The 23,510-nt window shown below is 39.0% G+C and overlaps 1 long non-coding RNA gene across 1 annotated transcript; it reads left to right on the top strand.

Moving 5' to 3' along the window:
- The first annotated feature begins 1,389 nt into the window (after positions 1-1,389).
- On the top strand, positions 1,390-1,928 carry LOC131646140 (uncharacterized). Its single transcript, XR_009297312.1, has 3 exons — positions 1,390-1,482; positions 1,572-1,667; positions 1,753-1,928. It is a non-coding gene; the product is annotated as an uncharacterized LOC131646140 (long non-coding RNA).
- Positions 1,929-23,510: the final 21,582 nt, after the last annotated feature.

Below are 23,510 nucleotides of genomic sequence, written 5' to 3'. Positions count from 1 at the left end.
TAATGACTTTATATTTACTATTGGTTTAGGGCATTTCATCTTGCCAACTATACTTATCGTCACCGAATTATCGACTAGTTGGCAAGGGAAAAGTGCACAACACTTTGGGAGATTTACTTCACCATAGACCGCTCCCGGATGGACACCTGAAAGTATCGGTGGATGTTGTATTAGATCATGATGCGATGCTACCGGTACCTGACATGGTCTCAGAGATGACATTGCTGCGAGATGCAATAGGATCATTTGTTGCATGGCCCTCGGAGCTCATTACCATTAGTGATGAGGTATATTGAAAACGATTATGAATCATTTAGTTTTCGAATGTCAATTCTAAACCGTTTATTAATTATGTTTTACATTTTAATTTTAGACTGCTCCTATAAAACCCGCAATTAAGGGTAAAGGGATTTTACAGGAGGAGGAGTCTGTTGCATCACTAAAAGAGGTACATTTAAAGTGTTAATATATAATCTGAATCTAAATCTGCATGATTTTTTATTTTACCCTAACTTATATGATTTTTAGGCATCCGCTCGGGAGTCACAACAAGTGACGCAGCAAGTTCGTAGCGTACCACCCACTGGTCCTCCGAAGATAGCGGCAAAAAAAGGCGGTGCTTTTGTGGCTCGGTACCGGACGACGCTCGCAACAATGGTTGATATGTCCGATTTGAAGGATGGTGCTTTACGTGAAATCAATATGGATGAAAGTGTCTTCGGTATTGAATTCAAGTCACATATTGCAATTGATGACTTGGAAGAGATTTTTACGCATGAATAACTAGGCGTCGGTAATATGCACTCATACATCCGGTAATATTCACTCATCCAATATATTATTTAATTAGTCCCACAATATAATTTATTTACACATTTCAATGAAAATAATCTAATGTTTATTATGTTTTTATTTAAGGTTGTTGTATGACAGAGTGTTGCGCGGGACTGTATTGTCTAACAGATTCCGTTTCGTGTCTTCCGCCCATTGCAGCGGAATGGCAATTGCTTCGGAACCGGAATCAGTTAGACAGCTCTTAGTCGATAGATTCATGTCCACTGGCAATTCAGAAAGTCTGCATCTTTGGGCGTATAATACCCGACCAGTAGGGTTAGTTTCTCATTCTTGGTTCATCTAATCTCTGTTTCTTTTGTGTATAGCAAAATTTTCATATAACCTATTGTTTTAATTTATAGAGCACACTGGTTGTTGCTTGCTATCAACCCTATAAGAGAAGTCGTGTATTATCTGAATTCGGTAAATGGTGACTGGACCAATTATCCGACTATGAAGGAAATCGTTGATTTGTAAGTGGGATCGTTCTAAATATTCGTGTATATTTATATATTTACTTATTTGTGGGATTGATCTAAACATGCTTTTATATATTTGTTAATTAGATCAATACAAGTGTTCCGAAGTCAACGGGACGCACAGGTATCCCGGACTAAATCAAACAACATTACTTGGATCAAAGTGCAGGTACATTATTTTTCACAATTTTGCTTATAATATTTATGCTACTTGATAAAACAAGACAACTATAAAATCTTATTTGTTTTTCTATGTAGTGTCCGCAACAGCGAAACAGTTCAGATTGCGGATACTTTGTTTTGAGGTTTATGAAAGAAATCCTTCAGGCGAATCAATTAGAGATTCCGCTCACGGTATGAATTTATAACTTAAGATAATTTCATATAATTTATTACATTTAACTAAATATATCATTCATATTATGTTTTTGTTTTGTAGTACCTTGACGAATTCCGTGCTGCTGGGTACCCGAGACTTAAGTTGGAAGAAATCAAAGAGGATTTGTGTCACTTTTATATTAAGCAATTTTTCATGTAGGATTTGTGTCGATTTGAACTATAATATTATTGATGTTGTAATGATGTATATATATAATTTTGGATATTATAATGGTATTATATTAGTATATATATATTGTCTTACTGATGGCTGAAATTATATCGTCGAAAATATATTACAGGTCGAAAATATTACAGGTTGAAAACATATTACAGGTCGAAAATATTACAGGTCGACTGGGAGGATTAAATTACATGTTGCACATTAAAATACCTCATTTAGCAACGACAGCGCTTTTAAAAAGCGCTCTTAAAGGTCCACCTACAAAAGCGCTTCTTAGTAAAAGCACTGCCAAAGAATAATAAAAAAGCATAAAAAATAAAAAAAACGCAACATACGAAAGCGCTTTTGGAAAAGCGCTCTTATAGGGGGGGGGCTACCAGAGCGCTTTTTCCAGAAAAGCGCTCTTATAGGGGGGGCTACCAGAGCGCTTTTTCCAGAAAAGCGCTCTTATAGGGGGGCCTACCAGAGCGCTTTTTCCAGAAAAGCGCTCTTATAGGGGGGGCCTACCAGAGCGCTTTCTGAAGCGCTTTTGTTACCTACGCCAGCGCTGGCTTTCACAGCGCTTTTAAGCGCTTTTAAAGCCCATAAAAAGCGCTTTTAAAGCCCCAGCGTGTTGTAGTGCTTGTACAAAGCCCAAGGTTGTGGCTACTTGATGGTGAAGGACTCACTAGGGAGACTCTATTATCTGCCTTGTACAAAGCCCAAGGTTGTGGCTGACTCTGGATAGGGGAATACCTATGAGTAGGGTTTTGACTCTAAGAGGAGTATGTGCCTTGTACAAATCCCAAGGTTGAGGCTGACTTTTTAAAGAAAAATCTATCAGTGTGGGATCTTTGACTCAGAGGGGATTTTGACTCTATTGAGGATTATCCTAAGGGTTGACCCTACTGAGGATTGTTGTTCTGTTAAACAGGAATGAATGGATGAAAGACCCAGGTTTGAAGATTGACCCTACTGGTGATTTGTTTGAGTGGTTGACCTAAGGTAGACTCTACCGGGGAATTTGTCTTTTTAAAAACCTTAATTTTGGAAGCTAACCCTTTCCAGGGAATTTGGATTTAAGGAGTGATTTTGGAGGCTAACCCTTTCCAGGGGTTTTGTCTCAACTGGAGAGTTTTATCTTTTGAAAGTTTTAATTTTTGGAAGCTAACCCTTTCCAGGGAATTTTATTAAAATGAAGGAATTAATGGAGGCTAACCCTTTACAGGGGATTTGGATTTATGGCAGAAGGATTATCTATTTGAGACTTCTTGTTTAAAGCCCAAAATTAAGGCTGACACTGACTGAGGATATACAGCTATGGAACCTAGACTCTGCTAAGAAGAAAAATTATTGAAGATTGAGAATAAGGGTGACAGAGACTGTCCATGTCTCTCATTCCAAAAGGTGTACTCAATAATGAGATTGAGACATTCTTAGCTTGTGTAAAAGTCTGGTTTTAAGAATGGAAGAAACTCACCAGGATAGGCTAAAAGGTGACTAAAGACCTGTTCCTATGTTTATAAGAAACCTGATGGGTCCTTGTATACAAGCTCAAGAGGAAGCTGGGAATGCTTTTAAGAAGCCTGTGGGTCCTTGTACAAAGCCTAAGAGGAGGCTAATCGAGGGTCATCGAGGGTCCTTGTTATAGCACAAGAGAAAGCTATGTGGTTTTGAACTTATTTTGGCTCTAAGCAAATGGGTAAGAGGTTTCACCGGGAATAATTCCTCTTGGGTGGATGTATCCTAGTTTGGGTTCTAAGGTTTTTTTCAAGATGTTTCACCGGGAATAATTCATCTTGAGGGTTTGAACTAAAGATCTCTAATTAGGAAAGAGCCTTCACCGGGAAGACATTCTCAATCCTAGGCCATAGTCCTATAATATATATATATATATATATATATATATATATATATATATATATATATATATATATATAGTTTAACTGTCCTAAGGTTTACACTCAGACGTAGTCCTAAACAATATATAAACAGTTTATATTTGACAATAATTTAAATAAAGACTGTAAATTGAAAGCTTGTAAAGCCTAACCTGGATGGAGTGGAGGCCTTTGAATATGTATGTACAAAGCCTCACCAGCAATTTTGTTGTTTTATTGATAACAGTTGAATATTTATGATAAACAGTTAAAGGTTTTTGAAAACAGAAGAAGTGAAGATGGACATAGGTCACATAGATATCTGAAGATTTTCACTGGAAATAATGCCCTTAAAATACCAGAAGAATGTTTTGAAAACATAAAGAAGATTTTGTAAATACAGTTTTGAAAACAAACTAAGAAAAGAAAAAGGTGTTGGGACTTACACTCTATTAGAGGCCCATTGAAAATGATTTACTGTTTATAAAAAAAACAGTTGAAGATGATTTGAAATGATTACTGTTATGAAAACAATTTGACGAGTTTTAGGCTTACCTCGAAGAATGAGAAATTGGATTTCTGAGTTTGAGGTGTTACCTTGATCCTCAAGTTATATGCTTGGAATAAATTAGGATCTCAACAGATGTTAAGCATTCATACCAGCAGAAAAGAAACATCGAATAAGCTCACAGCTTACAGCATTCCATGATCATCCAGTAATTGTTTAAGGACTTCTACAGCAAATGGATGACCAAACAAAACAGACAAAGCCAGAGAACAACGGAGAAATAATCTCGAAGTCTCGGATGAAGTGAGAAAATTCAAGTAATGTGTGCAACAGTAATCAAATAGAAATTTAAATGATTAACTACACAAAATAATATAAAAATATCAAATTCAAATGAAAATTAATTCTAAGAGAAGATATTTTTGTAGTTTTTATGAAAAGAAGAAAATAATTAGAAACATAGACTTAAATATGCATCTAAATATTTTTTGGAGTTTTTAATAAGGATTAGAAAATCAAACTAAAACCTATATTAAAATAAAAATACTAAGTCTTTTTTATGTAAAACTTTTCTCAAAGAAAAAATAGAAGAAATAGTTAATAAAAAAACTTAATAATTGGGCCTGAGGTGTTGAAAAATGAATTGGTAGGTGCAGGCCCAAATGTTAAAAAGCTGAACAAATAAAAAAGTGAACCGGACCGGGTCGGGTCATGGATGACCCGGATCCGCCCACGTTTTAAACAAATGGGTTGGAAAACCCTAACAATCAAAAGAGAGAGACAACACCTCTATTCATCTTTCTCACTCGTTCTTACGAGTTTTTCTTTTCTTCTGGAAAACACCAAAACCTGCAAGATGAAGCTTTCTCCTCTTTTGCAGCGAACAACAACAACAATAGAAATCTCACACTCTCCCTCGGTTTGCTCTCTGCTCGCGGTTGTTCTTCTTCATAAAAACAACAATTACAAACCTCGGCTTCTCTCTTCCATGGAAGTCGATGGAACAACAACAACTCTTCAGAGTTGCTCTCGGTTCTCTCTCTTCGAACAACAACAACAGCGGCAACCTGTGTGTCTCTCTCGATTTCGTGACGAACAACAACAACAAACGAAAACCTCTCTCGACCTTGGCTCACGGCGGCCATGGAAAGACGAACCAGGTATGTTTTTCTTTAACCCAACTTTCAATTGAAGTAGAAACATGAATTTATTCGGCTAAACCACAAACTCATCATCACAGTCATTCATTTTCAGACTCAAGCATATACAAGAACCTAAAACTAACAAACTTTAAATGGTTATGTGCAATTTTCTTATGATGAATCAATTGAAATATTGGAGTTAATTTTCTGGTGTATGGAGCTTGGTTTACAGAGAAAATTTGGTATGATTTTTCTCTGTATTTCAGTATAGCGATAATAACTCAAGCTTTCTCCGTTTTCAGTTTCAGACAATTCATAGGTATAACAACAATTAACAGCAATATTGAGCGTGAGGTATGAAGTAGACTTACCTGCGGCTAGAAGACTTTAGCCAGTTTAATCGTTAGAGGTATGCCTTTAACCGCTACTGCTTCTGAAAAATTCGTTGATGTGATTCTGAACCGTAGCTTGTTTCTGTTGCTACTGTTGTTTTTTCTCTCTTATGTAGAATAACACTTAGAAGTGTGAGAATTTTGTGTGTTACTCTCCCTTTTTTTCATGTCCTCTTTTGTTTGCCTTCTCCTCTATTTATAGAGGAAGAAATGAGGGATAACTTTGGTCATTTTAGCACCTAAGAGGCTTTAGCTTAGTTCTTAAGATCACTTAGTTGCCAAGTTTTCATCATTGAAAAATTCATCATTACTAAGTGAATCATTACCAAAATTCCTTAGATGTTAAGCTTGCTTAGTGGCCAAGTTCCATAAATTATGCACATGGGATAAATTATGCACATGGGATGGTTTCTTCATGACTCTTGACTTCCACGACATAAGCTTGATTTTTATGTCATAAAGTTGGTAACTTCTATGTGGTAGTTATGACATAAAATATCCCTCTTTGACTTTCTTTAACTTTTTGACTTTTTTGACTTTTTGACTTGATTTGGGCTTTTGGGCCCTCTTGAATTATTTTTGTTAGACTTTTGCTAATTCCACCCTTTTTGTTTCTTTTTCATGTGACATGAGCTTTTGAAGAAAGAATTGAAGAAACCTGGACTTGAAGAATGGAAGCTTGAAGATTGAAGAATTCAAGAAACTTTGCATTTTCTTTTATTCTTGTAATTCCAATAGAATTTGTATGAACTTGTATTCTTGAAAATGAATGGAACTTTTGAATGTAATCTTGAATCTTTGGATAAAGTCCACTTGGTAATTCATTTGAAAATTTGGAATTGTTCTTGTAAAGAAAGAACTCCACTCTTTGAATTTTCCTTTAGAATCTTGCATGAAATTGTATGAAATGTGAACCTTGAATATTCTTTGAATGAATTTTGAATTTTGCAAACATTGAATGATCCATGGTAATTCTTGAATGAAAATCCTTGAAGTGATTTGAAGAATGTTCTTGCACCAATGAACTTTGAATTCTTGAATTTATGGTTTTAAACCATACTTGAAATAATCTTTCAACAAATGGACTAAAAGATATTTCTTGCAATTTTGAAGAAATTTCCATGAATTGCTTCAAGCTTGTACCAACTTCCAAGTAATCCACATGAATGAAACTACTTCATTATGATGAATCCATAGGCCAAAAGTCACGAAATAAATTCCAAACAATCCTCTTGAATCACACAAATTGGAAATGGCGCACTTTAATTGAAAACCTCCATGGACATGAAATTATCTTGCAATGAACGAGTGAATGAATGAAGTCTTGATCACGACTTCCAAACCGATCAAGAAACATTTTTGAATTTGACGTCAACGACGTGACATCTCAGGGGGGGGGGGTCAAAATTAGGGTATGACAGGAAGCTGTCAGTTTCTAGGAAATAATCTGATCTCCTAGTATAGCAAAAAGCAAGCCACCATTGTACAATCAACTACAGAAGCAGAATATGTTGTTGCTCAGGCTGCAGCACTCAAATGCTTTGGATGAAAAGTCAGTTAGAGGATTATCACATCTATGAGCGTAAGATTCCTATTTTTTGTGATAATACTTCTACTATATGTCTTTTTAAAAATCCTATTCTACACTCCAAAGCTAAACACATAGAAATTAAGCATCATTTCATCAGAGACTATATTCAGAAAGGGATATTAAGCATAAACTTTATTGATACAAACCATCAATGGGCTGATGTTTTCACAAAACCACTTTTTGAAGATAGATTCAAATTCATTCTAAAGAATATTAGTATGGATTTGTGTCCAGAATGAAATCATCTATTGTGCTTATAGCTGAACTATCTGAAGTATAACTTGTTACAAGTTATCATCTAGAAATATCTGACCTAGTCGGTTCAGAAGTTTTTTTTTTCTAAGATGAGTCAGAAGTTCAGTAGATAAAACTGCCGATCCACGTAAACCTAAGAATTAGAGCACATGTTCAATATCTGAAAGGTCGCGCGTGTAAAGCAAAATGAGTAATAAGTCATTGGTAACTGTTGCATTAATTTTTCTACGTTATCCCTAAAATGTCTTTAATCATAACGCTACTATTTCTTGGTCATTGAAAGCATCTGCTTCACATCCGAAAGAGAGGGGTATTTATCTTGGATGGCATCTTTAAGCCCATCTCCCACGGAAATTTTTCCTGACAAATGCAAATTTCAGGGCATTTCAGTGTCCAATCATCTTCTACCTTTAGATCACGATAGGCAGACGTGCCTATCTGACTCTTCAGGTTTAAGAAGATTGAACAGGGGCAGCTGTCATACCCCAAAATTTGCCCGGTCAATTCATGTTTTTTAATTCATCAAGGGTCAAAATTAAGAATCATGGGGTTTGACATTCCTATTGTCAAACCTGCATTATGATTTTTTTGTTTGATTATTAATTCTAATAGTTGGTTTGATCATTTTTCATTATTGTTAACTATTATTAATTAGTATTGTTTGATTATTAATTTTTGGTTTAATCATTTTTTATTATTGTTAACTATTATTATTAATTTTAATAGGATTATCACTATTATTAGTTTTAATTATTGTTATTTATATTTTTAATTATTTGATTTCTCTCACTCATTTAAAATAATAAGTAAAATACAAAAAAAATTATGAAATAAATAAAAAATAAAAAAGGGCTTTGTTGGTAAACATCCAAAGGCCCAAGAATGCCAAAAGAAACGTGAAAGAAGGTTTGAGAAATAGAAGGAGGATCAAAATATAGCAAGATTGGATTGATTCCAAATCAAAGATATTGGCATTGAAAAAACAAGATTTCTGATCAAATTTGAAGACCTAATTGATGGTATTATAAAAAGAGAATTGGATCCAAGGCATTGGGGGAGGATTGGCTGCAGAAAACCTTATTCAAACACATAAAAAGTCAGGAATGGAGAGAGGGATCAGAGGAATTTTGAGACTGACTCAGGCCAAGCCAAGTATGGTAATCGATTTATTGAAGCTTCCTAGACGTAACTGAACGATCACCATTGGTCTGGACACACACAAACGTATCCTAATGTTCACGTTTTTGGCCTAAAAAATTTTAAGTCAAATCCGGTCATACACACATCACAAATCGATTTCGGATATAGGATCTTGTTTAGAATTGTATTTGCAATCTCCCTGTATAGTTTGATTCGCGTTTGAGTGCAGGATTTGCGTTTTGCCATACTTAGGGTTTCACGTTTTTGAAATCGGGAGTTCCATCTAGGAAGGATTTAAGGCCGAATTGAGGGTTCTGTTGGATTCAGGAGGATGGTTGTAATCGATCTGGGTCATTGTTGTACATTTGCAGCGCGTTCTTGCAGGTTCTGCCATGGCCGAATGGACGAAGGACCAATGAAGGAGACGGTGAATAGTGTTCGCACGTCCTCCATTTTTAAAATTCGCGAAGCTGTCTTTATGCTGATCGAAGACGAGATGAATAACAGCAAACGATTCGTGTCTCAGTGGCAGCAGCGATTGAGTGACCTCGATGTACGAGGGGGCGGGTTCAATACCAGCCTCGTGCATTTTTCTTTTTTCCGTTTGCTTCTTATCACCCACAGATCAGGTGTCATGCAAGGCGCAAGCTCACCCTGCAGCGTCGCACTATGGCCATTAGATCTCCATATATCCTGGATCTAACGTACCAGGACGAAGGCACATGCTATGGACTCTCAGCTTGCCCACACACAACAAAAAACCAGGTTTTTCTATATGTTTATTTATTATATTATTTAAATATTTAGATTAAAAATTAAATAATTATGTTTAATATTAGGATTAGAATATCAATTAGGATTATGATAGTAAAATTAGGATTAGGCTCCCAACTAGGATTTAGAACTATATTTCCCGATTATTCCGATAATATCGATTTAATTTATTTAATTAGTTTTAATTATTAAAACACTAAAACCCTAAAAAGGTTACCAAGGTACTAGGGTTTGCCCAATCCCATTTGGCAAAAAAACCTTAATCCTTAATCAATTTTCTCCTCGATCCGACTATACCTATTAGTCGCATTGGCGAGAAATAAATTTGATCAAATTAATTTATTTATTAATACTTTAAACTAATTCTTGTTCAATTCTCTCCTCGACCCGACTAAATCTATTAGTCGCAATGACGAGAGATAAAATAATAAAACGATAAAATGCATAATTTAATACACTTTGTTTGCTGCCCGTGACGATCGAACCTATCGATCAGAATAACCAGCAATACTCCATTTAATCCGTTAACTATAATGATCAAATCTATTGATCATCGCATCTAGCGGTGACATATCAAATCAGGGTTGTATGCCAAACTTCAAAATACTTTCATCTTCAAATCACAAATTCAAAACTACGACAGGCCACTCAAAAAGCCTTTAAAACAACTTCAAACCATATCAAATCAAATTCTAATTCTAAGGCATACAATCCTGTGCCTGAACTACGTTGACTCTGATTCTCCCTAAGGAGATACGTAGGCACTTGGCAACAAGGCGAGTCCCCTTCCCTCTAAATCTCATTTTTTCCCGATTTGTTTCCCTTAATTATTAATCCTTGAAAGCATGAACCTTGCCTTAATAATTTTAGCCATAAAACTGTTACCTTAGATTCAAAGCCATAGGAAAGGGTTGAGGATGCTTAACACCTTCCCTCGACCTGATTATAATAATCTTACCCCGATCTCTAAACTGCGTAGGGTTTCCTATTCGCCCTGGTAGAATTGGTGACGACTCTAAATTTAATTTTTATGGCTGGTTGCCACAGCTGGCGACTCTGCTGGGGACTAGTGATAACAAAATTGTAAATTATTATGCTCCTATAGGTTTTGGCAGGATTTAGGTTTTTGACAAATTTTTAGGTTTTTGGCGAACTTTTTTTAGGGTTTGGCTAATTTGCCATTTCTAGGGTTTATGATTTTTTTTATATAAATATTTAAATTTTATTTATTTATTCGCAATTTCATTTATTCACCGCAATTTATTTATTTACCGCAATTTAATTAAATATTTGAATATTTGTTATTTTATCGCATTTTATTTGGGATATATAAATTGCTGTTAAACCTAAGCGTGGGAATTATATTTAAGACCAGAGGGGAATTACATCGCCTACGAGTCTTATTATAATTCCACTCAGAGTGGGTTGAATATCCGGAAATGTCTGATACGAAGCTTGACTTTGTTGAGGGCAGGACTTGGTATTTAACTGATCTCTCTGGGTACCTACCCCTAAAACTCGAACCTCATGGATAAACGAGTTGTTCTAAAATCCAAAGAGACAAAAAGTCTCGGCGGCTACGAAGGACCCCATGAGACCTTCTAGAACATACCAATGGGAAGGGTAGGCACCCTAAGCCGTTACGTCAAACCTAGGGCTTATGTGCTTACGTGCTTATTATATATGTGCAATTTATATACTGCGAATGCCTTGCATTTTAATTTTTGCAGGTATTCCTACGCGTTCCCAGGCCTGCAGGGACTCTATTTCCAAGACCATGTCTTTCCCACGAAGGGCATCTACATTTATGCACGTCGATTGGCCTCTCGATGGCCATGAGACCTAGTGATTGTCATGAACGGTCACTCCACGCCAGCATCTACGCACTCCCTAGCCTGTAGGGATTTCCTTTTTATATCTTTGTATTTTACAACTATGTGTCCTTCCCACGAAGGACATCTTTGTTTACGCACGTCGATTGGCCTCTCGATGGCCATGAGATCTAGTGACTGTCTTGAACGGTCACCCTGTGCTTACATCTACGCATTCCCTAGCGTGAAGGGATTCTATTTCTAAAGTCCCATCCTTCGTACGAAGGACATCTTCGTTAGCATACGTCGATTGGCCTCTCGATGGCCATGAGACCCAGTGACTGCCTTGAACGGTCACCCCGTGCTTACATCTACGCATTCCCTAGCCTGTAGGGATTCTATTTCTAAAATCGCATCGTTCGTACGAAGGACGACTTCATTAGCATACGTTCGATTGGCCTCTCGATGGCTGTGAGATCTAGTGACTGTCTTGAACGGTCACCCCGTGCTTATTCCCGCGCACCCTCTAACTTGTAGGGTTTGGATTTCCATCTATATATCTTTCATCTCTAGCCTGTAGGGATTTCTCTTTATCCAATATCGTCCTTAGATAGGTTGTGTTCCGCATAGAGAACCTTCCCACGAGGGACAACTTAGTAAGTACACGTCGAACGGCCTCTCGATGGCCATGAGACTTGGTAACTGTCTTGAACGGTCACCAGCCGCTACTTTCTGCATACTCCTTAATCTAAGTGATTTTCCATCGGCGTGTCATAACATCTATCTTGCAAGGATTTTACGAGGGTCTAATGTCGCCTCTAAGGCTATCCCTAGGATTATACATCACACGTCTACATTGCATACACGGAGTTATAAAAAAGGGAGTCTCTCGCATACGCATGCATTCGCATTTTCATGCATTCATTCATTTACATTTACATTTGCATATCTATCTTCGCCTGCATCAACACTTACCGTGCTAGCCGATTTTCTGATACTCATGAAGAAGACCAAAGAGGGTCATAAACTGGGGAGAAAGGAGGGTAAATTACCGAGAATGAGCTTGACCTTACAGAGGAAAAGAAGGACGCCTTTCACTACGCCGGCCACATGTCCATGCCTTATCGCAATAGAATTATAAATACAACAGAGGATATCGTCGAGTAAGGATTAGTTCAATCAAGAAGTTCCCTCATAGATACACTCAAGGGGTATCTAGTCATAAAAGGGTTCATCTTAGAACATAGCAAACATTACAAGGACGCTCTACGATAACTTGAGGGAAAAGGGTTTGTCCAACTGGGGCAATATCCTGAACAAAGACGCATAACTACGATAGAGGGAAGGCGACAGGTGTTAACTCCACACCAAGGGGCAAAAGGGTCATAAGTTCTCTTTATCAATCTACAAACTCTGAAGATTGCAAATGGTGTGACACTATCCTTTGGAAAAGAAAAAGTGGTTCAGTTAAAGGAAACTCATGAAGTTCCGATACGACGAAAACCCACCGCTAACAATTTATTCTTGACAGATTTGACGTGCCCAAGGAGAATTCGAGGTTACCCGTTACTTCTACAAGTCTAGGAACTAAGGAGTAAAGCAAGGTCAACGGATTTACAAAGGAGATTGTCCCTAAGATTAATAGGTTTTGTCATGCTCAGAATTTCAACCCCTACGATCTCTAAGTATTACTCAGGATAAAAGTTGTACCTTCAGATTAACAATTCTAATGGGATGACTGTCGCACGCTCGCGAAAAATGAACAGAGTCGCCACCAATATATTTATCCCATAAGGGAAAGGAATATCAGAAAACCTAACAAAAGAAGGAACAGGGTCTTGCGACCAGAGAATCAAGGTACGGGAGTCGGTTACGCAAGGGGAAGGTATTAGCACCCCTCGCGCCCATCGTACTCGATGGTATCCACCTATGTTTGTTTCTATCTAAAGGGTGTATAACTATGTCTATGTCTAAATGCGAAATGAATGCAAAATGTAGGGAAAATAAAGAATTGTACTCGCACGGGCCCTACCCCGCTGCCTACGTATCCTTTTCAGGAATCAGAGTTACCGTAGCTCGGCTAAAGATTTTCTGTTTGTTTTTGTGTTTTTTAATTGGGCGGCGTTAACGCTCGCGCTCTTGCATAAGGGATCGCCTAGGATGCAATGGAGCGGAGATAACTTGCCCTTAAGAAAAGAGGGAAGAGAGAGAGAATTGGTTTGTATCTTTTAGGGTAGATGAGTGATGAACAGTACCCAATACCGGGCCACTCACCACTTACTCTACTTTGCTTTAGTCTGAACCATCGTTAGATGTTTTAAGTGTTTTTGGTTGTGGATTTTTTTAAGGGGGATTTGTTTGCGATTCGAATCACATAAAACGTATAATGATCGAGAAGCAGATTAGGGAATGAATCCCACTCACTTCCATCCCATTATGTAATGTTTGAGAAACAGATTAGAGAATGAATCTCACTCATTTCTCTCCCATTAATTAATGTTTGAGAAACAGATTAGGGAATGAATCCCACTCATTTCTCTCCCATTAGGTAGTGACCGAGAAACAGATTAGGGAATAAATCCCACTCATTTCTATGCCACTAAGTGATTGAGAAACAGATTAGGGAATGAATCCCACTCATTTCTCTATCACTTTCTTAATGTGATTCGCATCTTCCTTTTATTAATGTTTTGAAAGTTGAAAAGAAAAAGAATGCTTAGGGGAACTATTCCTAGATTCTAATCTAAGTTGTCTATACAAGGGATTCAAAATAATAAAAGCTACACAATTTATTAACAACAAAAAAACTATACATGGAATAGGTAAAAGAAAATCAATATGCGACAAATAAAATTGAGAGCTATATCAAACAAACTATTATTCACAAACACACATATACCAGTTGAATCTATGAAAGAAAATCGAGACTAAAATTATTTCTAAGTCTATTAACAACATTATTTACAAAGAAGTGTCAAAACAAAGAAAATTCAAATATGTTGTGAAGAAAAAGATTTATTAAAAGGGTAAAAAACAATTAGAAAAAATTAACAAAAATCATGACAATTATTTAATCGACCTAAAATATCTAAAACCATTGATTTTATGCATTTTTATTTGATTTAAAAAGGATTTATGAGTTAAAAGCTATAAAAGGAACAAAAATAAAACTAAAATTAAAACTACACTGCCAGGGGGGTGCAACAGCAGTTTTCAAATGAACTAAGATTATTTATAAGCAAAAAACAGGGCCCAAGATAGGGGTGCAAAGAGCCAGGCGCTCAGGCCCATGTTTACAAGGCTGTAGGTGCACTAATGAAACAGGGGTGTGATCCTGAGAACAAGCGAGGGCCCAAAGATGCGCAAGGCCCAACGCTGCACACTTCCATCTATCTTACATTTATCTTTATCAGCATTCATTTCATTATTTTAGACCATGGTTGAATTAAAAAGCATTCAAATAATATGTAGATGTTGCATCAATTGGTCATGGTATTTTAAGTGGGATAAAGACAAAATGTGAGCTCAGCTAATCATCCTGCGCCAGCTCACTGCCTCATGATGGTAATAAGACAAAACTTACCAAAATTTGGGAACCTGAACGAATACGCATGCGCCACGTAAGGAGAACAGGCTGAAATATTACACCAACATGCAGACGCCGGAGCAGTGCCTACGATCGTCTTCTCCGGCCGAGTACATGGCGGAGACGAGCGAACTACTGGAAAACGTGAAAAGCAAATACCTTTCTATTCGTTTTTACATGCTGATTACGGATCCGTCAATGATTTTCTTTGATTCCTTCTCTAACACCCTAACCGATCCACTATTCTAAACCCTAACATTATGAAAACTCCATGAAAATGCAAGAATCACATGTTATGCTAATCCTTACACTATTCAGACCAAACGCACGACTCACACATTCAGGAAGCCATTAATCCACGTAATATATGATATTCATAGACTTACAAACAGATGCATCGAGTAACATACAGTTTCGTTCATACTACATGCTCGTACGTGGTGAAGATGCTGAGGAGTTTGAGTCCCTTACCTGTTTGAAGCTTTGATTTAGAGGAGGAATTCTGCGAGCCTTGTAGTTCCCTCGACGGTTAGCGGAATCAGGTCCTTTGCTTTGTTGATGCGGATCTTGACTAGTAACCTTGGCCACACTATGGTTGATAAGAGCGTGTAGATCCAGAAATGATGAAGGTGATGATGATTGGGGTGGAAATTGAACCGAGAAGCTTCAGGTTGACAACATACGTGGAGGCACCATGGCAACGATGGGGGTTTAATGGTGGTTGAAGGTGGTGGTTGATGGTTGCAGTGGTGGTGACTGGTTGATGATCGAGGAGTTTGTTAGAGTTTGTTACAATATGTAACAAACTTTGAAGATGAGTGGTGGAAGAGAGAGAGAGGATCGAGAGATAAAAGAGAGTGAGGAGAGAAAGTTTTGAGAAAAATGAAGAAAGAAAATGAGAGTGTGTCCAAAGTATGAAGGGTTTTATGGTTTTATAGTGTGATCTCATGGTAATGAATGGTGAGGGTGAGGTGTAGCATATCGTAGCCTCTCAACCAAACTTAGCGCACCAGAATTATAACTTGTAGCAAGCCCTTTGCATGCTTTCACGTGCCCAGTTTTGCATGACAATTATGGGAATGACCTCACGCATGCTGCCGCCATGTTCAGGAGTCCACCTTTAAGCATATACATCTCAAGCTATAGGCCTCCGTTTAACTGGATTTTGGGCTCACCATGAAGAGGCTGTAGGATAGAAGAGGTTTCATGTTGATGATCTCTTGAGATAGAGGCTAGGGATCACTCATAACTTGCAATGAAAACACAATGCCTCAATTGTTTGGCCTACACACACGTGACCTGGGTTGTGGTTCATACTTGGCAACAACGTGCCTGGGTCAAGGGGTGACTTTGAGGCCTTGTATCTCGATCATCATTTGTCCACTTGGTGTGATCCATGGCTCATTAGAAAGAGGATGTGGAAAGGAACACATATATACTGCATTTGACTCAATTAGATGCCTTTAATTCTTTAGAACTGGGTGCAAAGACAGCCCACCACGTGCTTGTAGGAATGCTGCGCTCGTGCCCTGAGATTGTGCCCAGCTAGATTCGTAGTTTCAACATTGCAAGGGCGAGACTTTGGAGCTTCGTAGATCATTCAATATCTAATCGATTGACTTGATTCTTGGTTAGTTGTGTGGAGGACATGGCACATAATAGATACATACCAGGTTTTCTCTTGTAGGGTCCCTGAATTTCCATATAATTGGCTTCAAAGTTGGTACGCCACGCGCTCGATGAAACGTGTCACGTATGACCAGAAATGTGCCCAGCTTCATGACTTGATTCAGATGAAAATCTCCGACTTTGGACCTTGATATCTCTTCAACCAAGCTTCAAATGGAAAAGTGTCTAACTACAAAGTTGTTCTCCTCCATGAGAGGAACAACTTTGATGTTAGAATTTTTTCCAAAAAATGCCATTTGCCACGTGTAATTATGCTGTGAAGTAGACTGATCACTAGACTTTTAGGAACCAAAAAATTTTCTAAGTATAAAACTTTCTTTTTTTGGTATTTTTCCATTTTTTGCAACTTTTGTCAAACTCCCGATTTTATTCATTTCTCGACTTTTCTTGACCGATTTTCCACCAAAAGTCAATATTCGACTAATTTTTCCGATTTCGACCCAAAAGTCAACTGTTCTGATTTTTCCGACTATTGATGAAATTCCTGATTAAATCTCCTCCACAGTCACACAAACACCTCCACAAGGTCAGCATGAGAAGTTTTCCACACATAGAAGCCATTCCTGATTAAATGTTGACCAGAAAGTCAACTGGTTGACTTTGGTCGAAGAAACCCTGATTTAAAGAACCTGATGATTTGCAAGCCAGTATCCTTCAATCAATGCCTTGACTAGAGACAAAGAGAAACCCCAATCCAGGAGGACTTCCCTGAACATAGAACCACATGATTATACCTCAGTCTCCTTATTCTCTGATCAAAATTCTTTGCAACAGAGCTTTTCTTGCTAGCCTTTGAATAGCGCCAATGATATGAATGCATGAGTGTGAGTTATGACCTAAGTGATGTATGTGTATGAATGCAAAGCCTAAGCCAGTTAGCAGTAACGGGGTAGGACAAATTTGGGGTATGACAGCTGCCCCTATTTAATCATCTTAAACCTGAAGGTGAGATTGGCGTTAGCCTTTCGAACATTCGAGGTAGAAGAAGATTAAATATCAAAGACTTGAAATTTGTCCTGAAAAGATGGAGTGATCTTTATTCTTTGCTTTGGTTTTGATATCTGCTGGGGAAAGAGAGGAATTTGTTTTGCTGGCGGATATATTTACAGTGAGTAATGGGTTTGAATAGTGGTAGCTTGTAACGTAACTTGAGGTGCCAATAGAAGGTTCCCAAAAGGGGTGTCACATGAAACAACGACTGGAAAGGAGTAGATCTCGTGCGATCTACGACTCAACATCGACTCGACAACAGGAGAGGAAAGAAAAGATCTCGTACGATCTTCATGACTGAAACAAAAGGGATCTCGTGCGATCTAAGACTCAACATCGACTCGACATCAGGAGAGGATCTCGTACGATCTTCATGGCAGAAGGGAGAAGATCTGGTGCGATCTACGACTCAACATCGACTCGACAACAGGAGAGGTAAGGAAAAGATCTCGTGCGACCTTATGACCTATCATTAGGAGAAGACCTCGTGCGACCTTCAAAACAGGGGGAAGAGTAGATCTCGTGCGACCTACAGGACCAAAGGAGATAGATCTCGTACGACCTACGACTCAACATCAAGAGAAGATCTCGTACGACCTTCAGGACGAAAAGGGGATAGATCTCGTGCGACCTACGACTCAACATCGCCTCGACATCAGAAGGAGGAAAACAGAAAGACTTTGTGTCAGACATTTGTCAGGAATTGAGGACACCTCGTATCGGCACCACAGCTTAAAAGTGTTTGTAGTATGATAGCAGATATCAGGCAAAGTTTGTACAGGTAACAACTTTGAGAGGGTGGGTCATTGTTCTGATCCAACATTGGCTCCTATTATCTGGCTTATGTTCCGTATGCATGTTTGAGTTTTTATGGCGTAATGATCCACTGTAATGGATATGCTACGCTTTCGAGGATGCAATGCTATATGCAATGGATTCTATATGCAGAGAGTGCCAAATAAAGGCCCTTGGTGGGACAGAAGAGTAGGATCATTGGGGTCCGTTGCTTGTGATCTTGAGACGCCATTGTGGGTGGGCGTTGAGAACCTCATAGTGCCAAAGATGATTGGCAACTGTGTGGAGGATTAGAACATAACTCTGTTGGGGGGGGAAGTGACTTTGCTCGACTTTCCTTACATCCTAAGCTGCTTGAGGAATCACGAGTTTTGAGAGACCACTCTTCGTCTGTCATATGGAAGAGGGATATGGACCTTTTCAGGTGCTTCATGCTTACCAGTACTGATGAATTATACTCTGGAACTTTCACGTGGGATGATGATGACCTTGGTGACACATCATGAGCCAAGATGATGGCTAGAACCTGCAATCTGCACAGAAAACAACGTTTGGATGCAAATGGTGCCCCTTAGAGCACTTTTATGTTTATGTAACATCGTGTTTCGTTTTGATTTTGTGATTATTATCCCCATGTTTTCAATGCAATGTTTAATAACGAATTAAATCACACCTCGCATGCGAAAAAACATGAAAAGCAGGAAAGAACACTTCTTATCAAAAGATCATTTTATTGATGGAATGCCTATGAATAGGCTTCTGTACAAGGAAGCAACTCCTAAATGAGGTAGTTGCGAAAGGAAAATAAAATGCAAAAAGCAAAATGGCAAAGAGAAATGCTCGAATTTCCATTAAAACTGACATTGCTACAATTCCCATATCCTCGATCCTCTCAATGCTTTGCTTCAGAAGGGTAATGGTTGGATTGATCTGTCCGTTCTGCCAAGGGCGTATAGGGGTCTTTGTGAAAGATATTCAGACTGCAGCCTCTCGCTTTTGATCCCTAACTTTTGCCTGGATCGCCCTTTCGGGTTTTCAATCCAGCGGGATGCCCCTTTTTGCCTAAGTCGCCCTTTCGGGTTTTCAACTTAGCGGGTTATTCTTTTTTTTTGTTTTATCCCTAATTTTTGCCCAAACCCTTTTGGTTTGCCGGGATGCCCTTATTTTTGCCTAGGTACGTCGACCTAGCGGGTCTTTTACGCGTAGTATTTTTTGACTGAGTCTGAATTGACTGGGAGTGGAACGTCTTCCCCATCCATCTTTGTCAAGATTAAAGCACCACCTGAAAATGCTTTCTTCACAATGTATGGTCCCTCATAGTTGGGAGTCCATTTGCCCCTTGGATCGGTATGAATTGGCAAGATCTTCCTTACGACTAGGTCACCTGTGTGGAATTCTCGAGGCCGAATCTTCTTGTCATACGCTTTCTTGATCCTCTTTTGGTACAACTGGCCATGGCAGATAGCGGATAAGCGTTTCTCCTCAATTAGATTGAGATGATCAAGCCTCGTTTGGACCCATTCTGTTTCATCGAGTTTGGCGTCCATCAAGACTCTCAACGAAGGAATTTCCACTTCGACAGGTAGTACGGCCTCCATACCGTAGACAAGAGAGAAGGGAGTTGCCCCAGTTGAAGTACGAACCGAAGTTCTATAGCCATGCAAAGCAAACGGTAACATTTCATGCCAGTCTTTATACGTTCTAACCATCTTCTGGACGATCTTCTTTATATTCTTGTTAGCAGCTTCGACGGCGCCATTCATCTTTGGCCGATAGGGTGATGAATTGTGATGTTCGATCTTGAACTCTTCACACAACTCTGCCATCATCTTGTTATTAAGATTGGACCCATTATCAGTGATGATCTTATTTGGAACCCCATATCGGCATATGATCTCTTTCTTGATGAAGCGAGTAACGACTTGCTTGGTCACGTTCTTGTAAGAAGCAGCTTCAACCCATTTGGTGAAGTAGTCGATAGCAACAAGAATAAATCTGTGTCCATTTGAAGCTTGTGGCTCTATCCGTCCGATCATGTCTATGCCCCACATAGCAAAGGGCCAAGGCGATGTCAGGACATTCAGAGGAGTCGGAGGAACATGAATTCTGTCAGCATACACTTGACATTTGTGACATTTCTTCACGTACACATAACAATCACTTTCGATTGTCATCCAATAATACCCTGCTCGCAAGATCTTTTTGGCCATAGAATGTCCGTTGGAATGAGTTCCAAAAGATCCTTCATGAATTTCCCGCATGATCAATTCTGCTTCGTGTCTATCCACGCATCTGAGCAAAACTGAATCATAGTTTCTTTTGTACAGGACGTCTCCTGACAAGAAGAATTTGGATGCTAACCTTCGAAGCGTTCGCTTATCACCAATCGTAGCATCTTCGGGATACTCTTGCTTCTCAACATACCTCTTGATGTCGTAATACCATGGCTTTTCATCATACACATCTTCAGTAGTGAGGCAATGAGCAGGGAATGCATGGGCAGGCTCTTTGTAACGGAGGATCGTTATGTCTGGTACTTCTTTAGGGGAGCTAACTCTGAACATAGCCGCCAAAGTAGCCAAAGCATCCGCCAATTGATTTTCCTCTCGGGGGATGTGATTGAAAGTGATTTCCTCAAAAGCGGGCAACAACTCCAAAATATAGTCCTTGTAAGGAACTAAATTGGGGTGTCGTGTTTCCCAATCACCTCTTACTTGATGTATGACCAATGCAGAATCCCCATAAACCTCAAGGATCTTGATCCTCATATCAATGGCTGCTTCGAGGCCCATTATGCAAGCTTCGTATTCTGCGACATTGTTCGTGCAATCAAAGCATATTCTAGCTGTGAAAGGGATGTGAGTTTGACGAGGAGAAGTCAAAACTGCCCCAATACCATGGCCCATAGCATTTGATGCGCCATCGAACGTGAGAGTCCAACGCTCTCCTGGTTCGGGTCCTTCATTATCATCCAGTTTCATGATATCTTCATCAGGAAAATCAAACCTCATTGACTGATACTCTTCTAATGGCTGATGAGCAAGATGATCTGCAAGGACACTCCCTTTGATGGCCTTCTGTGTGACATATTGGATATCATATTCTGATAAAAGCATTTGCCACCGGGCTAGTCTTCCTGTAAGGGCCGGTTTTTCAAAGATGTACTTTATTGGGTCCATTTTGGAGATTAATAGAGTGGTGTGGGTCAGCATATACTATCTCAGTCGGCGAGCAGCCCATACCAAAGCACAGCAAGTTTTCTCGAGTAGTGAGTAGCGGGATTCACAATCGGTAAACTTTTTGCTCAGGTAATAAATGGCGCACTCTTTTCGACCGGACTCGTCATGTTGGCCCAGCACACACCCCATAGATCCTTCAAGCACAGTTAAGTACATAAGAAGCGGCCTCCCAGGAACCGGAGGCATGAGAATTGGTGGCTCTTGGAGATACTGCTTGATCTTTTCGAAGGCTTCCTGACAACGATCATCCCAACGGATATCTTGATTTTTGCGCAGCAGTTTGAAGATGGGTTCACAAGTGTCAGTGAGATGAGAAATGAACCTGGCTATGTAATTCAATCTTCCAAGGAACCCTCGAACTTCTTTTTCATTCTTCGGTGCTGGCATGTTCTGTATTGCTCTTACTTTATCAGGGTCGACCTCAATCCCTCGTTGGCTCACAATGAATCCAAGTAACTTTCCAGATCGCACTCCAAAAGTGCACTTGTTTGGATTAAGCCTCAACTTGAATTTACGCAAACGAGCAAACAGTTTCTCAAGATATACCAAATGTTCCTCCTCAGTTTGGGATTTTGCAATCATATCATCGACGTACACCTCAATCTCTTTATGGATCATATCATGGAAAAGGGTCACCATAGCTCGTTGATATGTTGCACCAGCATTCTTAAGACCAAAAGGCATCACCTTATAACAATATGTACCCCACGGAGTGGTAAAGGTAGTCTTGGTCATATATTCAGGAGCCATCTTTATTTGATTATAGCCAGAAAAACCATCCATGAAAGAGAACACCGAATACTGAGCAGTGTTGTCGACTAGCACATCAATATGAGGCAGAGGGAAATCATCCTTCGGACTTGCCCTATTCAAATCTCGGTAGTCAACACACATGCGTACCTTTTCGTCCTTCTTAGGAACAGGTACTATGTTTGCAATCCAAGGAGGATACTCACACACAGATAAGAAACCAGCCTTCAACTGTTTTTCAACTTCTTCCTTGATTTTCAAAGCCATATCAGGTCGTGTTCTTCGTGGTTTTTGCTTTACAGGCGGACATTCTGGTTTGAGAGGTAGCCTGTGCATAACTATATCTGTGTCTAAACCAGGCATGTCTTCATATGACCAGGCGAAGATATCAACATACTCTCGAAGCAACTCAATCAACCTTCTCTTTACATCACTTTGCAAAGCGGCACCTATCTTGACCTCTCTCTTTGCTTCTTCTGAACCGAGGTTGATGATTTCTATGGCTTCTTGATGCGGCTGAATAGATTTCTCCTCTTGTCTCAAAAGTCTTGCCAATTCTTCAGGGACTTCACAATCTTCCCCATTATCCTCATCAGCTTGGTCAATTGGATTCTCAAGGATATTAAGACGTGGAACTGTAACATTATCATTTTTGATGGAATTCGAGCCGGATCTGCACGATGGATGATTTATGCCTTAGAATGCCACACATAAAAAGGAAAAAGCTTTGCCATTTTTGAAAAAGTTTTTAAAGTAAAAAAAACAAAAATGAAAGAAATGGAACAGTAATTGCATGCGAAGATATGATTTTCATTCAATATTAAACAAATTGAAACACATGGGGGGCCCTTCTTTATACAAGAGGTCAAAAATGCTTAGGGCGAAGCATATGACTTATTGAAACAAGAAAATTACATCTCCATAAAAGTGACTTTGGGGATGTCCAAGATAGTCCAATTGTTGAGTTCCTGTCCAGGCGCAGCATTGCAAATGAATCTGGAGAGATCTTCTTCATCATCATCATCCACGGCGAGAACCTGACTTCCAGAATTGGTGCTTGCACTGACGAACACTTGAGAAATGGGGGGAATCACCTTCTTTCCAGGAGTTATGC

Source organism: Vicia villosa, linkage group LG2, assembly GCF_029867415.1.
Source record: "Vicia villosa cultivar HV-30 ecotype Madison, WI linkage group LG2, Vvil1.0, whole genome shotgun sequence".
NCBI lineage: Eukaryota > Viridiplantae > Streptophyta > Magnoliopsida > Fabales > Fabaceae > Vicia > Vicia villosa.
Note: the sequence above shows the minus strand (reverse complement) of the source record. Positions and strands in the feature narration are given on the sequence as shown.